The sequence below is a fragment of the Panicum virgatum genome, chromosome 8N (assembly GCF_016808335.1).
Source record: "Panicum virgatum strain AP13 chromosome 8N, P.virgatum_v5, whole genome shotgun sequence".
In the NCBI taxonomy this organism is placed as follows: Eukaryota; Viridiplantae; Streptophyta; class Magnoliopsida; order Poales; family Poaceae; genus Panicum; species Panicum virgatum.
This window is the reverse complement of record NC_053152.1, coordinates 36,552,424-36,558,423: the sequence shown is the minus strand read 5'-3', so window position 1 is coordinate 36,558,423 and position 6,000 is coordinate 36,552,424. Positions and strand designations below refer to the sequence as shown.

Sequence of the window (6,000 nt, the reverse complement as noted above, 5' to 3'; positions counted from 1 at the left end):
TTGCTTGTTTGCAGCTGCCCACAAATTTAATCATTCAAGCAACTATCGTTTGTGGGCTTTGCGGGATAAATTGTTAATCCCGCATGTCCCGCAAAGATTCGGTGGTTGCAACTATCGTTTGTGGGCTTTGCGGGATAAATTGTTAATCCCGCATGTCCCGCAAAGATTCGGTAGTTGTCAGGTGGCCGACGGCATCCGCACACGTCGTAGGTGGCTGCAATGAATACTATATACAAGGCTTAGCTAGCTTTTATTTTCCCTCAACGCTTCACTTGCATGCCTAATAGGAAAAATATTACGTAAAGCTTCCAAAACATCATAAAAATATAGAAAAATCACCAAAACAGAGCAAGCTAATACCAGTGTCAGTTGTCGCATATCATGAGCATATGCTGAACGGAACTGTTATCTATCCTTATTTTACAAAACAGGTCAAATGAGATAGGCAATAAGAAAATTATCAAAGCAGAGCAGGCTAATCCTAGTGGCACCAAACAAGAGCAAACTGATCCCATGTACATCAAACAAGAGCAGACCGGTGCAGTATCATCAAACAAAAGTAGACTAATACCAACAGGGACATCAAACAGGAGCAGAGAATGTGATCGCAGCTTGAGAGAGAGAGAGAGAGAGCTGGACAGTCTGCTCATCGCAGCTTTCGACACAGCATGATACTTCGCCACCGAGGGCAATGGTCAGCTTCTGTCAATTTGCATCTGTAAACACTAAGACCATCAGGTTTCAGTATTCTACAATTCTGTACATCTGATCATAGTTATTTAGAGTTTAGAGCTCTGATTTCAGAACAATCATTGATAGAATAACAAACATTGATAGAACCTATGCACAGAATTAGTGACCACAAGCATTGACAAGTGCTCCATGACTGGAATTACAGAAACAACAGCTACAAGGTTTCTCTCATGTTCAAAGCAGGACAGCTACAAAGGTACTGATTCATCCCTGATTGCAGAAGGGGACCTCAAGTGCTCTGCTCTACAATGGCCCATCCTTGGTGACATTATCCTCCTCTTCAGTAACGGGGACATCACAATCCGCTTCCTTACTGGGGACTTCCATCTCAACAATGACTGCATTCTTAACACCATCAGGTTTCAATATTTCCAGTGACTTGTCCTAAGACTTTGGAAGTTGGTTACTGAGGAGCTGAGAGGACTATTCACTTTGAATTGTTAAACTTTTAAAATGTTCAATTCTTTAGTTAAATCCATTTGATTAGGTGCTGTGTTGGATCTCACTGAAACAATCTTTTATATGAGCACAACTGAATTGTGGAACAAACTTAAAAGATGAGATCATTTTAAGAATTGAAGTAAAGTGGCATTTCAATTTAAACAGCCCAATAATTTTCAAAGAAGAAGCACTTTGTTTTCAAAATTGCATGAGCTGGGAATTTTTGTGGCTTGAATTGAATTGAAGTAAAGTGGCATTTCAATTTAAACAGCCCAACAATTTCTGGCTTCAGAATTAGCGATCACACTACAGAACATAGATAGTCAATGTCTTCTTTCAGGTTCAGACCTTGTGCCTGTGAGCTTTGAGGTCCAAATTAAAAATATGTAAACAATAAGCTTTAAGCTTTGTTTAGTAGGAAGAGAACCTAAGAAGCTTGGATAGAATTACGCATAGCTTGACAAGTGCTCTATGACTGGAATTTTCTCTCATGAGGCAACTGATTTTCAGTATATAAACACATTACAGAAAAGTAGTTACAGAGGTACTGAAATGGAAGAGTTGAGGTTCATATTCCTTTACTAATACAGAATGCTACCACATCACAAACCAAAGCTTGACACTTAAATAAAATGATTTTGCATCAATGTACCACTTGTTCGATTACTAATACAAAATGCCTCCGCTAAATGGATCAGCAGATTCATGGTGAGGTCCCTTACAGAGTACTTCAGTTATCAGGAAGACTGAAATTACATTTCATGTTGACCATAAATGGTAGCCATGCTCATAAATCATTTCTTTCACATTTCGTTACACTGGTGGTGTAGCATTAGCTTTACTTGAGGGATTCGGTAAGACATTCAGTAAAACAAATAGTTACAGAGGTACTGAAATTTGAATCCTCATTACCTGACTTCGGTGCTCCCGGTCGGCCGCCGGTCCTCCTCCTCGTCAGAGCCCTCCTCCTCCCCATCCTCCCCATCCTCGGCACCACCATGGAGTAATCCCCGCTAGTGGCCTCGCTCGCCTCACGCAGGCGGCAGGGAGCCCGGGGCGCAGTAGCACAACAAGTTGGTGCGGGTGGGTGGAGATCGATGGTTGTGCCGGCGGCGGCCGCCGCTAGGTTACGTGAGGGAGGACGAGAGGAGGAGCAGCTGCGGGTTGTTTGCGGGTCTTGCGGGCTTCGCTCTTTTGTCCACAGGCATCGGATGGCTGCCCACTATTAGGCCACAAAAATTTTGCAGCTGGACCGCATCAACCGCAATAGCTGTTTTTGTGGGGCGGGTAAGTGGGCTCGTTTAATAGTCCGCCCCGCCTGTAATCTGAGGCCGGAGCCACCAGCCAGTACTAAATGCCCGTCAGAAAACTTAGTACTGGCTGGAGGTATTAAATGTGGCGCGTTAGTACCAGCTCGAGCCACCAGCCGGTACTAATACACCCACTATAAATTGGCGCATTCTTCCTCCCCGAGCCCGAGCCAGTGCCATTTCACCAGAGAAGCTCGAGCTCGGGGTTGTTCTTCCCCTTAGAGAGTTGCCATCATTTGTTCTAGTTTTAGTGAGTGTTCTAGTCATCCAAGTGCGCCAAAGTTTTGCAACTTCATCCTCTCTTCATTGATAATCTTTATTCTTCGTTTTATGCTCCATAGTTAGAGAAATTGTGACTTTGGAAATAGTGAGGATGAGTATGATTTCTTTGATTTATGCAATGATTTGAGATATATAGAACCGATGACTTGAATGTGGGAGTAGGTTTATTGGCTAGGTTGAATATGGAAAATTTATAGACATATTTTCAATCATTTTCTATATATTAGAAATGACCGTAGTATATTTTTTTATTTTTAGATTCAGATGAGCATGTGGAGAGTAGAAATTTTTAGAATGAATGTAGACAAAGCATGCGATTGTAGTAGATATGACCATAATGTGGATAGTTAATTTTTTTATAATGAATTAATGAAAGAATTATAATAGATTTTTTATTATGAATTGATTATTTTGACACTCTAGTGATGTATTTATTCAGACTCACATTGAAACCATCTTGAAGCTAAAAAAATCTTTATTTCGAAACAAGTATACGTCGTTAATCTCCATCCAACAGTGATGACACTACCTTTCGGGGATACACGATGCGCTATATGGACGTCGCGAATCGGCTGGTCGCATTACCAGCACTTCAATTAATTAGATATTTATTTCAATTAATTTATTCAGGTTTTTCTGATTGAGAATTAATGTGATTTTGTATTTTAGTTCACAGACACTTACCCGCAAGTGTGAAATAAAAATGAAGTAGTGTTGCTATTGGAGCATTAGTCACATTGTGTCTGCTCTTTCTAGACCCTTCATTATGTAGATAGGGGTGAGGTCATGACCGAAGAAGAATAAGGGCTTAGACAGAGCTGTGACATAGCACGGCACACAATGATGACTAATGCCTGAATAGCAACTCTAATTTGATTATATTTCATACTTGGTGGTAACAAGAGTACACTTTAATTGTAATTGTGAGAGCGAATTATTGTTTTATTGTAATTGTAATTATTATTTTATTGATGTATTGTAATTGTGAGATTATAGACACTTACCAGCAAGTGTGACATTGTAATTGTAATAGTAATTAATACTTGCATTGTAATTGTAAGAGTTTTTCAATCAATTTGCAAATTAATGTGATATATTTTAATTAATTTATTCAGATTTTATTGTAATTGTAAGAATTTATAATGTTGTGAAAAATAATAGTGTTTTCCAATAAAATATGGCTTCAGCAGCTGGAGGGAGTGGCGCCGGTGGGGCTAATCGTTGTCCTTCTGGAGAGAAGGGCACAACTCCAGTAGGTCATCGGTGCAAGAAACCTAGCGCTTTTCATAGGGCAGTGCTCTGTTATTTGGAAAAAGAATATAGAGAATGTGTGGCAAGGGGCGAGGAACCTCCGTTTGATCTTGAGGATTTGTTGCAGCGTTACGGTTCCTCACCACCAAATCCGGAGGTTCCAGCTTCGCCATCTTCTTATGGGCCAGCTAGAAATCTGTCAGAGCATTCTGCATTCCCACGCAAGGACGGTTGGAAACCTATGTGTTGTTGTGCGAATTTTTAAGTTGCATGTTTGTTTTTGGGATGTTTGTGTTAGTTTTCGAATGCAATCTATGTATGTGTTGTTGAATAAATTGTGTTGGATGTAATAAAAATATTTGTTATTACAAAATTGTGAAGTTCTTTTCCACTGAATGAAATTGCTTATCCAACGAGAATATGTTATTTGTAGATGGATCGACAATGGATGTACGGCCATCATTGCACAATGGCGTGGATTAACGATCTTAAAACTTTCCTCGATGCTGCTGAGGCCCACAAGTCGTCGAAAGGTTTCATGTTCTGTCCATGCCGTATTTGCAGAAATCAAAAGGAGTTCTAAAAAAAACATACTCTACATGTCCACCTTTTTGAAAAGGGTTTCATGGATAACTATACTCTTGGGACCAAGCACGGTGAACCTGGAGTTCCGATGGAAGACAATGAAGAAGATAATAATGATGATAACATCCCAGACTGGGCTCACTTGTATGAAACGGGTGCCTTAGAAGATGAACCAATGCATGAGGCAGAAGCAAATGTTGCAGAAGAACAACAACCACCAGACGAACTAGGTCAGGTTTTAGTCGATGCACACAGAGACGCTGAAACTTTAAAGGAGTCAAAGAAGTTTGAGAAGATGTTGGAGGATCACAGGAAAATATTGTATCCAGATTGCAAGCAGGGGTTAAAAAAATTGGGCACCACACTGGAAATGCTGCAGTGGAAGGCAGCCAATGGTGTTTCCGATAAGGGATTTGAGGAGCTACTAGGACTTGTAAAGAAGATGCTTCTAGAGGGGAACGAACCGCCCCCGACAACTTACGAAGCCAAAAAGGTTGTTTGCCCTCTTGGGTTGGACGTACAGAAGATTCACGCATGTCCTAACGATCGTATCCTATATCGCGGTGAATACGAGGAACTGGATGCATGTCCTGTCTGTGACGCAAAGCGGTATAAGATCAGGCAAAATGATCCTGGTGATGTCGACGGTGAGCCCGCAAGGAAAAAAGTACCGGCTAAGGTGATGTGGTATTTCCCGATAATACCACGCTTGAAGCGCTTGTTCAGAAACAAAACAAACGCTAAGTTGATGCGGTGGCACAAAGAAGAGCGTAAGCAAGATCAGCTGATGAGACACCCTGCAGATGGGTCTCAATGGAGAAACGTGGATAGACAATTCCCAGATTTTGACAGCGACCCAAGGAACATAAGGTTTGGTTTAAGTACAGATGGAATGAATCCATTCGATGAGTGGGGGAGCAGTCACAGTACATGGCCTGTGACCCTTTGTATGTTTAACCTTCCTTCTTGGCTATGCATGAAGAGGAAGTATATATTGATGCCGGCTCTTATCCAAGACCCTAAACAACCTGGCAACGATATTGATGTGTACCTAAGACCGTTGGTTGATGAGCTTTTATTGTTGTAGAAGCCAGAAGGTGTACGTGTGTGGGACGAGTACAAACAAAAGAATTTCGACCACCGAGCTTTGCTTTTCGTAACCATCAACGATTGTCCTACACTTAGCAACCTGTCCGGGCAGTCGAATAAGGGATATCAGGCCTGCACCCATTGCTTAGATGAAACCGACAGCTTGTACCTGAAAAATTCTCGGAAGGTCGTCTATATGGGCCATCGTCGATTTCTGCCCCTCAAACACCCCTTGAGAAGAAAAGGGAAACATTTCAAAGGGGAACCGAAAACTCGTGCTAAGCCTATG

General features: G+C 41.4%; 1 long non-coding RNA gene across 1 annotated transcript; it reads right to left on the bottom strand.

Annotated features, from left to right (window-relative positions):
* Positions 1-346: 346 nt before the first annotated feature.
* Positions 347-2,424, bottom strand: LOC120686421. Its single transcript, XR_005680169.1, has 2 exons — positions 2,107-2,424; positions 347-1,091 (listed from the first exon to the last, which is right to left on the bottom strand). It is a non-coding gene; the product is annotated as an uncharacterized LOC120686421 (long non-coding RNA).
* Positions 2,425-6,000: the final 3,576 nt, after the last annotated feature.